This window comes from Peromyscus californicus, unplaced genomic scaffold, assembly GCF_007827085.1.
Source record: "Peromyscus californicus insignis strain IS unplaced genomic scaffold, ASM782708v3 Scaffold_8__1_contigs__length_139910024, whole genome shotgun sequence".
In the NCBI taxonomy this organism is placed as follows: domain Eukaryota; kingdom Metazoa; phylum Chordata; class Mammalia; order Rodentia; family Cricetidae; genus Peromyscus; species Peromyscus californicus.
The window spans coordinates 137,062,565-137,074,680 of NW_026294606.1; the positions used below are offsets into that span (position 1 = coordinate 137,062,565).

Consider the following 12,116-nt stretch of genomic DNA (forward strand, 5'->3'; position numbering starts at 1 on the left):
AGAGTCTTATATTAATTATAAATGCTCAGTCAATAGCTCAGGCTTATTACTAACTAGCTCTTATATCTTAAGTTAACCCATATTCCTTATTTACACTCTGCCACATGGTGGTACCTTTATTAGCATGACACATTCATTTCCTGCTCCCTCTGCATCTGGTTGGCAACTCCAGACTCCACCCTTCTTCCTCCCAGCATTCTCCCAGTCTGGCTCTCCTGCCAAACCTTATTCTGCTCAGCTATTGGCCAGTTAGCTTCTTCATTAAACCAATCAGATCGACATATATTCATTCACACAGTGTAAAGGAATATTCCACAGCATTTCCCCCTTTTTGTCTAAATAATAAAGGAGGCTTTAACTTTAACATAGTAAAATTATATACAACAAAAATAGTTATTGAGTAAGAGTTACAGTTACAGTATCCAGCCTATTTGTATTTGGCAAAATTAGAGAAAATATTCAGTTATCTATTTTATCTTTGTGAATCTAAAGTCTTTGGGGGTTTTTTTTTTGCTGTTTTTTGTTTGTTTGTTTGTTTGTTTTTGTTTTTGTTTTTTGAGACAGGGTTTCTCTGTGTAGCTTTGCACCTTTCCTGGATCTCACTCTGTAGACCAGGCTGGCCTCAAACTCACAAAGTGGTGGTGGCACACGCCTTTAATCCCAGCACTTGGGAGGTAGAGGTAGGTGAGTCTAAAGTTTTATACCTAATTTATCTTTTTATCATAACTAAGGAAAACTATAATTAAAACTATCTAGTCTTCAACTCCATCAAAGACCCCAGAAAATTAAAATGTTACCTAATGACAAGGACATCTGGATGCCTGAACAACCACCCTAGGTTCTTTGGAACATTGGGGCATCCATCTTCGGCCTGCAGGCTTAGAATATCTAACAGACTTTTCTGAGAAGCAGGGAACTTTGATGGATTGTCCTACTTTGTCTTGGCAAAGTTTGGCAGTTGCCTTTTTTTATGTTCTGCTGGTCCAATTTAGACAGTATACTGTTAGCAAATGAGGCAAGGGCAGTTTCTTTGGCCACATGGCTAGCTTTTGCAGTAAAGAAAACAAACTACATACTGAGTTTCTTTGATGCCCACCATCTTCTCTGAAGTAGATTGGTGCTGCCAGGAGCAGACTTGTCTCACTGTCATGAAAAGCCTTAGGTTATTAAATATATTAAATGGATATTCTATAGGTCTTTAAGTGTTTGAAGACCATCTACCTATCTAAATATATCTGTGTATGACCTAGAAAACATACCTAACATGACTACAAGTTTGACTATTATAGATGACTATTAATTTGTATTGCTTAATTATATATTATATTTTTAATGAGTTGCATAAGCACAATACCACAAACAAGAGTAGAAACATACACACAATAAAAAAGAAATAACTTAAACTTTGTAACAATAAACTAAAATCCATACCGATGTAAAATATTTTGAGATTAAAAGGTGTTTTTTAGAATAAAGTAGATTCAATAATCTACCCTTTTATCCTATCATTTCTATATCCTACCCCCCTTTTTTCCTTTAGGAAGAAATATTTGAATTTAACTCCTTTGTTTAGCTTTTTTCTTGACTATGACCAATAACAATTTATAACCAACCACCTCCTTAAATGATAATAAATATCCATAACCCATCTTTTGGGAATGTGGATGAAAGACCCTAGCCCTTCAGACTTACACCCCCAAGCCTCAGGAAAAGAGAAACTTCAAGCACCAGGAAATGAGAAACTAAAAATCTAGTTCCAAGGGCCACCTGACTCAGTCACTACTCAATCACCCCTGTAACAACATAACAATGTAAAAAGATTTCTATTAAGAGATGTGCTCAACTGTGACTGGGATAGTTGCAGGTGTTTTAGGAAGGACCACTGTGACCTTTGTGTAAACTCCACTCCTGCCCTGATACCCCCCTTGAGGTTTCAGGGAAAATGTACATGTGGACATGACTGTACCCACTCTGTGATCAGACGATGTTCTTGTGAAACGAAATTGTATGGGAATTGTAATCTTATGGCTTTTGTGGGTTTTTCCTTTAAAAACCCCCATGTGACTGCAGTAAGACGCGACTCTTGCTCTTGGGAGCAGAGGAGCTCTCCTATATAGAAGCTTAATAAATCCTCGTGCTGTTGCATCAACTGGACTGGAGTCTGGGTTCTTGGGGCGCCCACTTGAGACCCTAAACTTTGGGGTCCAACAGTGGGTATAGTTCTCTAAACTGCTTCCTGTTGTTTTTTGGGTGCTTTTATCTTTGGGGGGCCCTGAGAAAATTTAGGGATTATGCTCAAGTCCTAACTGGAGTATTCTGTGAGGCTGTATCATTTCAGCCAACAGCCTTGGAGCTGTTCTGGATGCAAAATTCTGAGGAGATTGTAACAGAGGCATTTTGAAATGCTGGATTGCCTGGGCCATCAATTTTCATTGGTGTTTGGTCTCCTTATTTTGAAAAATATATAAACTTTTAAAGGTAGCATATATTTTATTAATACAAGTATAGACTGTACATTGTACACAAGTCAGGCAAAGATGATTTTTTGTTTTATGTTTGAGCAGGTAAAATATACATCATGTGTTTGTAGGTTTATTTCTTTATGTTTGTAGTCAGAATTTTCAGGGGGTCTTCTTTGATCAAACCTGATTTTCTTTAACCCAGAATGAATCCACAGCTTCTCATTTCCTGTGGAAATAAAAGCAAAACCTCTCCCCCAAAGTAGCACACCTTTTGACTTAAATTTTGAAGTCAAGATATTTTTTAAATATATAGGCTGGTTTAATCTATCAGTTTTCATAATCCAGTGTCTCTTAGCAGCCAAAAAAATTAAAGATAACACAATAACATATAGGATCTGGACTCTGTATATTTTTCATCTTTGTATGGCTTTTTTTCTTTTATATTACTTTACTCTCTTTTTAAAGATTTCATTTTATTATTTTAAAACTACATATTTGTTTTTTATGACTGTCTATACCTTCTCTTTTCTCTCCCAAGCCTATGTATACTTTTAAACTCACTGTAACCCATTTAGAGGCTTTTCCATATGAATCTATCTTTACTGCATATCTGTAACCTTTTTTGTCTGCATTAGCAAAACCCTAAACCTGTCACAAAATGTGCAGCTGGGAGACACCTCTCTCCACCATGGCCCATGTGAGAGACTGTGGGAAGCCTCCTTGTGACTTAGCTCATGGCATATTGGCAGCTGCCAGGAGATGTGTCTCTGTACCACAGCTAGCGTAAGAGACAGCAGAGTAGGAAATTGAGTCTGGCTCCATTTTTGTGTGTTTAGAACCTTTTTTGTCAAGCTTTTTCAGGCTTTATGTGGATGTACATTGCCATGGACAATGACTACCATTTGCAGTCAGAGTTTTCCTGTCCTGGCAGTTGCTTCCCAAATAACCACAAGAGAGTCATATTAATTATAAATGCTCAGTCAATAGCTCAAGCTTACTACTAACTAGCTCTTATGTTTTAAGTTAACCCATATTTTTTATTTACACTCTGCCATGTGGCAGTGCCTTTATTAACATGGCACGTTCATCTCCTGCTCCCTCTGCATCTGGCTGGCAACTCCAGATCCCATCCTTCTTGCTCCCAAGCATTCTCCCAGTCTGGCTCTCCTGCATAACCTTATTCTGTTCAGCTATTGGCCAGTCAGCTTCCTTTTTTTTTTTTTTTTTTTTTTTTGGTTTTTCGAGACAGGGTTTCTCTGTGTAGCTTTGCACCTTTCCTGGAACTCACTCTGTAGCCCAGGCTGGCCTCAAACTCACAGAGATCCACCTGCCTCTACCTCCCGAGTGCTGGGATTAAAGGCGTGCACCACCACCGCCCAGCTTCAGCTTCTTTATTAAGCCAATCACAGTAGCATATATTCACACAGTGTAAAGGACTATTCCACAGCAATGCAGTGAGAACTTATTTCTCTACGATGCCAGTTAGAAGATCCTGAATCAAGTGTTAGCAGTCATACCCCGTTCTGTCCGAGGCTGTGTTGGGCCTTCTCTTCCTCTTCCAACAACATACCTTGGTGAAACAGGGTTATTCAGCTTGCTGGTTATCGAGTCTAATACAAAGGTAGACTTGTTGTAGAAGAGGATCTTTGCTTTGCTCTTGCAAAGACTGCCCTTAGAATTTCTGATCGGGTAAGAAAGAAGCAAGCTCAGCCTCCACAGTGACTTTTGCTTTTTACCCATACTGTCACAACATGTAGCTATGTAGTTTGCTGTTGTTATATGAAGACTGTTACCCATTGCGACACCAATGCTGCAAGAAAAAAGTTAATTTATTTGTAATTAGAAATAAATATTTCACAATATATAATTACATATTGTTTTGTGATTAATCTCTATGTTTTAATTATGTTCACTTTGTAACAATGAAAATACATCCTGCATATCAGACATTTAAATTATGATTCGTAACAGTAGCAAAGTTACAGTTATGAAGTAGCAACAAAAACAATTTTACGGTTGAGGGTCACCATAACATGAAGAACTGTATTACAGTGTTGCAGCATTAGAAAGGTTGAGAACCACTGATTTCAACCATCAGCAACACCACTTCATATCTGAAAATCTAGAAATCAGAACTTCGACAAGGAAGAGAAAATAACATGACCACAAAACACAATTAGAGCTTCTAAATGTGATATAAACATCAGAGAGCTAGATCGGCTCCTGGAAAGCCAGTTGTGCTGGCTCACACCTGTAATCCAAGCACTCAGGAAGCTGAGGCAAGTGGGTTACCACAAACTCAAAGCCAGCCTGGGCTACAGTGTAAGACCTTACCCCAACAAACAAAAAACTATAAAAGTTTCAATAATTTGTGTGGGCACAATCAAGCTATAAAAGTCATATAAAGGATTTCTTTTTACTATACCATCATATTTTATCAGAAAAACAATATCAAAACAAAGCGCAAAACAAAGTCCATATAACTCATTGTTTTAAAATTAATAATTATATCATAAATTAAATATTATTGAGAGGAAAAAACAGCAATCTTCATAATTTTTAATTTAATTTAATTTAATTTAATTCCCTGGTCAATTTTTTTTAATTTATAATAAAAAATTTAGTACATATTTTGCACATTAGATGGTGGCTGTCACCCTCAGCCCACAGAGTCCCTATGGCCTTTGCTGAAGTGATTACCTGCCCACATTACTGGCTCATTATCACAAGAGGAGGTTTATGTTAAGGACATCTACAACACACCTGACCAGAAAAAGACAGTCTGAAACTTCTAACAGAACAAACCTATTGGTGATGGAGCATTTAAACAAAACGTTAAGCAACTATTCTCACATGTCCTGATGTGTCCTACCCCTTGCTGATACTAAGATAGACCTTAGGTAGTGGACCTGAACTAGCCCTTAATAAACATCTTGTTATCTGAATTATCTACTTAGTCTACTATGTAATCATTTTTTCTTATGGCTAAAAGTATGTTCACATGAATACATATTGAAAAATATATGCATACATATTTGAGGCACTTTTGGAGGCACAAATATATTTAAGGCAACCACAATTTAACTGTAGATGCAAAACAAATACATCTTTTAAAAAGCAAGACTATTTTGGCTCCCTATAAAATTTCATTACTGTTTTGTTTTGCTTTAGGTTTGGTTTGGTTTGTAACAGAGTTTCACTATACAGCCCAGGCTGGCCTCAAATTCATGGCAAACTCATGACTCAGAATAAAGAGAACCTCACAGGAACACCTTGAGTTAGAACATTTAAGCATTAAAAGCAATATCAAGAATTTCCCAGGAAATGGGGGAAAGTAATATAATTATAACCTCTCAGATTTCAGGTGGGGAAAAACAAGGCCAAACAAAGCAAAACATTGATGCCACTAAAAAAATTATCCCAATGGAAGGAGATGCTGATATAGACACTGTACTCTGTTCTATAGGCAGCTGTGCATTATACTATATATAGGCAGCTATATACTATATATATATATATAGCACTGAAACAGCTTCATGATAGTTTAGAGAAGCATGCCCAATAACCTGACATCGTGTAGCTTCATCACAGTTAAAAAGGTTACTTGTGCAAGTTAAAATTCAATACCAAGCCTGGTGGTGGTGGTGCATGCCTTTAATCGCACCATTTGGAAGGCAGAAGCAGGTGGATCTCTGAGTTCTAGGACAGCCAAATCACAGAGAAATCCCGTCGCAAAAAAACACAGAAAAAAAAAAACAGTATCAATTAAATGGTGACAGCTTTGCCAATAAACAAGAATCTGCTCTTCACTGGCTAGAACGGGAAGTTGCCACAGCAGGCAAGTCCCAAAGGTACATGGAAATATCTTAAAACGGAGGATGTCAAGGAGGAAAGAGAACCTACTTCCAGGCCATGGGGACAAGGACTTCCCTTCTGTCCTTCCCTTCAAGCAAGGACCCCCAGTAGACAAGCCCTCCTGAGCCTTTATTTATATGGATGGCTCCAAGTCAACCATTTTCACAAGATTAACTCATTTCAGGCCCATCATAGTACTTTGGAAAGTGATGTTATTAATCCCACTTGGTAGATGAAATAAAAGCTCAGCTTTAGAACCCTATTTTAAATACCACGATAATCTGAAATGTCAGTTCTGAAACTTTCAAAATCTCAACAGTTTATGTGCCCTCAAACCATCTTTTAAACCTATTCCTGCCATAACTATAACATACATGCTTTCTAGCTATTACAAAGAATGCTTAACCAAAAACACTCATTCCTCTGGAAGCTGAAAACCACATCTCCAGAGACAACAAATTGAAATAATTATTGATCAGATTTCAGTTCAATGAAAGTGCAGGATTTCCCTGCCTTACAACATTTAATTAAAACCTCAAATAACTTCATAGGTGTTGGGAGGATACCAGGTCCTTCCTTTTTCATACTTCCTGGGGAGGAAAGCAAATTTCTCTAGGAGAAGCAGGAACTATACTCTGGGCTTTTACCTACCCCTTGCTTACAGCTTCCTAGACCAGCAGCAAAGCTGACTGACCCATTACCCTGCAGCCAGGCTGACTGTCTCTGCCATTTTCCTCAATCTTTTTCAGAACCAGCCCCCTTGGAGGATCTAATGCGCTCTTCCAGGTCCTATGTCACAGGGCAGCCCCTTTCTCTCAGCAGAAAGTCTGTGCTGGAACAGGACACTGTTTTCTGTAACTCAGAGGTGAAGTGTGAAATGTCCACTTGGTCACAGACCTATAGAGAGGCCTGTCATAACTTTTCTCAGTAGGAAATTGAAGACAAGCTGATCTTTACTTATCTATTTTCTCATTTCTCAACTACTTACAAGGTTGGGAAGAAAAGTCAAGGATGTTACTCACTGGTCCCCTAAAACTACAAGCAAGAATCAACAACATGGAAAAAGAACTTTCATTTTTTCTCCCATGCTCATTATTTATGAAACCCCTCTACTAAAAATCCATACATGTAAATGATAAGATTGCTTTACTGCACCAAACAAATAGTGTTGGTTCTTTAACCACAGCATCAAGAGGCTCACATGAATACAGCAAAGGTTAAGAAGCCAGAGTGCTTAAGCTATAAAGATGGTTACTATATAGATAGAGGGGAAGAGAGAAAAGAGGAAGAAGAGAAGAGGAGGAGAAGAGGAGAGGGAGAGACAAATAGTATTTGCCTCCAGGAGAGACGTCAGATTTTGAAGCAACCTCTAGTTAGATCAGATGACCTCAATATTTCAAGAATTATTCTGGATTTACATTTTTTATTTCTGTCTAAAAGCCCATGTGCAGCTGGACTGTGGTGGCTCATGCCTTTAATCCCAGCACTTGGGAGGCAGAGGCAGGCTGATTTCACTGAGTTTGGGGCCAGCCTGGTCTACAGAGTGAAGTCCAGGACAGCCAGGGCTGTTTCACAGAGAAACCCTGTCTCAAAAAAAAAAAAGTGTAATTTGCATATCCTGCTACAAGCCACAAAAATATATAAAGTAGGATTTCAGTTGATTATGACTAATACCTGGAAGAAGCCAAAGGCCTTCCAGAGGTCAAGCTGATGCTCAAGGAGCCATGGTGATATTTGGCATTTGATTATTAGCTGTTTCCTGCTATGAGTTTCTCATGTGCTATTGTAACTTTTCCATCATTTATTGGGCACCATTTCTTCTCCACTAATGGAATAGTCAGATAATCTTCTGCGCTAACAGCTATGCACAGTCAGAACCCCAGTTCAAGCCTCCCTGCAATTACTGTCATTAGCAGCATCTGGCCAGGACCATCCCTGGAGGGATGAAAGTATCTTATCAGAGATACCTCTGTACTCTCTAAGAACAGACTTAAGTATCCAAGGCCAAATGAAACAGCACCTGTCTCCTAGGTCAGGCAGATGGCTTTATTTCTTGTGCAATTTAGGGTGAGACTCTCCTTTCTTATACAGCCTTACTAACATTATAGACTCCTAACTTCTTACCTAACCACCCCTAGGAATATAGATTGAGCACATAAATTCCCTTCTTGATATACTAACTGATATTAGCTGTCAGCTGACCTCCTGCCTTAACCACTCCATTTTCAAGTTGTAAAAGAAAGCCTGATGGTCACTGCCTGAGGAAAATTCTTACCTGCCTTTATGACCTTGCAGGAATTCAGGCCTGGTGACCTGGCTGGAGGGGAAGGATTGTGATTGTTTGGGTGTATAACTGTAAAGCTAGAGACTGAGAGAGGATTAAAGTAAATGGACTAAAGAGCTTGGTGTGCTGAGATTCTTTACCCGAAAATAAATCTCGCCATTCGTAGTTTCTCTTCTGAGCCCGTGGGAAGGATATTATTAAGGCTGGTCTTTTAGTGGTACACAAGAATATCCCACTTTAAATCATGATTCTACATGTTTAACAGCTCAAGCAAAGTGCAAGTAGAGAAACTAATCCCTGAATAAACATGGGCCTCTCCTTCACCTGGAGGTGCAGACAGGATCCTCTGCTAAAGTTCCTGAAAGGTCTGACTCAAGTTACCTAAGTGAAAAGGTCGTCAAAACTCCAGGCATGTGGCCTGCTGTGGCGACACATGCCTTTAGTCCCAGCACTCAGGAGGCAGAGGAAGTCCTGGTCTACAAAGCAAACTCAAGGCCAGAGAGAAAACGTCTTTAAAAAATTAAATAAATGACTGAATTGAGTTCCCAGGCATGTGTATTTCGGTTGTCGTTACCCTACTTCCTGCAGCTACCATGTTCACCACCAGGTGGCAGTGCTGCGAAGGTAGTCAACAGTTTGCCAAACTGAACCAGAGAAAAATCTGGACTTCACCTAACTGCTAATATGTAAATAAATGCATAGATTTTTCCTAGCATATGATGGACTACAAGGTAAAACTTCAGACATCTAAAAAGAGAGGCTGAGAAAACTTCCCACTCTGGAACAAATTAAGATGCTAATAATGTCCTTTTTGTTTAAAATCTTAATTCATTTTCATTTAAATATGGATAGTCCCATGAAAAAGGCACTGTGCAAAGTAAAACATCCTGAAAGCTGATTTTTTTTAAAGTGCTTCAACACTTATCCTCTGACCTCAAACTGAGAGACAGGATCTCATCCTCAAAAGTGGAATGTGTCGATACGGGTGGGCTTTCCTGAGACAGAACACATGACAACATCACTTCATCATCCGTTGTAGATTTAGAGTATGCATGCACATAGTCTCACATAATTACAGTGAAAAGACTGTTGGTTCTTAAGAAGGTCCTATAATCTTAGTTAAAGGGAAACAGAATGAATATGACTCAACAAAATTAAATCTAAACCAGAATATCTTGACTTAAAGTTAAAACGACATCGAGACTTGATATAAAATCAAGGCTTAGCGGGACCTGTCCTTGGTGCATGGGCCGGCTTTTTGGAGCCTGGGGCCTATGCTGGGACACTTTGCTCAGCCTTGGTGTAGGGAGGAGGGGACTGGACCAGCTGAGTCTACCAGGATGGGCTGACTCCCCAGGGGAAACCTTGCCTTGGAGGAGGTGGGAATTGGGGGGGGGGGGGGTTGGGGGGAAGGTATGGGGGGAGGGAGGATGGGGGAATCTGTGGCTGATATGTGAAATTAAGTTAATTATAAAATATATGTGTGTGTGTGTTAATATCACATATTTCTAAATAATTACTTGATTATTGTTATAAAAAATCAAGGCTTATGAGACACTGCTTAAATAGAACACTTTCCATTTACAACCTACGAGGACAACGTAGAAAACAAATACAAGTCTTTTTTTCTTTAAACACTGAGATTCTCAAGAACATGGAGAGCAGAGACCATGTGTAAAGACTAAATGTATTAATAATTAAGACACAGCTTCTTCCATTCATTGATCTGGTAAATGAGCAACCATTGGTAAAGAAACTGTAACTCAGAGAAAAGATACAAAAAAGAAAGATACATCCTTCTCAAGGATGTATAGACCAGTGGAAAGCCAGACAGGAAAATACACAGTTCAAAAACGATGTGGGCACAGCAGCACACACCTGCAGTCACAGCACTTACTGTGTGGGCACAGCAACACGCATCTACAGTCCTAACCCTGGTGGACCTGGGACAGGTGCAGCTCAAGTTTGAGTCTATCTGGCTACACAGTAAGGCCCAGCATTGGGAGCTGCGATTGTAGCACAGTGACAGGGCTCGTGTCTAGCAGGTACTTGGCCTTAAGTATAATCCTCAGCACCACAATAAAAGTAAAATAAAACATAGCATGATAAAGACAAGAGGGAAAACTTCTGCTATTGCCATAAATAAAATCCTAAAAAAAAGGCTGGGCAGTGGTGGCACACACCTTTAATCCCAGCACTCAGGAAGCAGAGGCAGATGGATCTCTGAGTTCAAGACCAGCCTGGTCTACACAGTGAGTTCTAGGACAGCCGGAGTTTCACAGAGAAATGCTGTCTCAAAAAACCAAAAATAAAAAAACAACCATTTGCTACAAATTTTAGATGAAATGTGGCTAGTAAGTGCAGGAAACTGATCTATACTTAAGTTTTTTTTTTTTTTTTTTTTTTTTTTTTTTGGTTTTTTCGAGACAGGGTTTCTCTGTGTAGCTTTTGCGCCTCTCCTGGAACTCACTTGGTAGCCCAGGCTGGCCTCGAACTCACAGAGATCCGCCTGGCTCTGCCTCCCGAGTGCTGGGATTAAAGGCGTGCGCCACCACCGCCCGGCGCTATACTTAAGATTTTTAACTGGCATGTGCCCCTAGAATTATCTTTCATATTCGAAAACAGAAGAGTGAAAAAAAATCATCCAACCAATTAGTCTTTGTCCCTTCTGTGAATTATTTGCATCTTCCATTACACATCTGTTGTTTTCCAAGCTGCCATCTCCCTCACTAACATGTTGAGAGAGGAACAAAAACAAACAAAAACCACAAACAGCAATTTATGTCCATTTAATCACACTGTGTAATGGAAGTTCCTCGAGGGATTGAGGCACAGGCTGCAAGTGATTGCAAGTGGTGGTTAAAAAAACATACAAATATTAAAGACAAACAATGCAGCCTAAGAAACAGCTGGAACTAAAGAAGATTAAGATAATTTTTTTAAAAAACACTAAACTTTAACTTTTCATCTCCAAAGGTTACATAACCTTCTTAATTCTGAAACACACAACTGGGATTTTTTAAAAAGAAACATCTGGAGCTGGAGAGATGTCTCAGTGGTTAAGAGTACTAACTGCTCTTTCAGAGGACCCAGGTTCAGTTCCCAACACCCACATGTCAGCTCACAGCCCTCCGTAACTCCAGGGGATCTGTCACCCTCTTCTGACCTCCAAGGGCACTAGAGACATATGTGATTCACAGACATGCATGCGAGCAAAACATTCATACACAAAAGAGAATAAATACTCTAAAAAGAAAAAAAATGTTTTTAAAAAAGAAACCCCGACCATGTCCAGGCTCATACTGATTTATGGTCAAATGACCAGGCTTATGTTTAATGTAACCTTCTTTCAACAATTTCTCCAACAGCACTATGACAGTGATCAGTTTAGTATCACAATCAAAGCAAATAAAAATGACAAACCCACAGGCAAAGCAAGTTAAAAAATAAACTTGTAAGAATCCTTTAAAATTATACCACTGATTCTATAAAATAAAAAGCTTAAAATAATAATT

The 12,116-nt window shown here is 39.1% G+C and overlaps 1 non-coding gene across 1 annotated transcript; it reads right to left on the bottom strand.

The window, feature by feature from the left end:
- Positions 1 to 6,198: 6,198 nt before the first annotated feature.
- LOC128104844 (small nucleolar RNA SNORA24) lies at positions 6,199 to 6,323 on the bottom strand. Its single transcript, XR_008216139.1, has one exon. It is a non-coding gene; the product is annotated as a small nucleolar RNA SNORA24 (small nucleolar RNA).
- Positions 6,324 to 12,116: the final 5,793 nt, after the last annotated feature.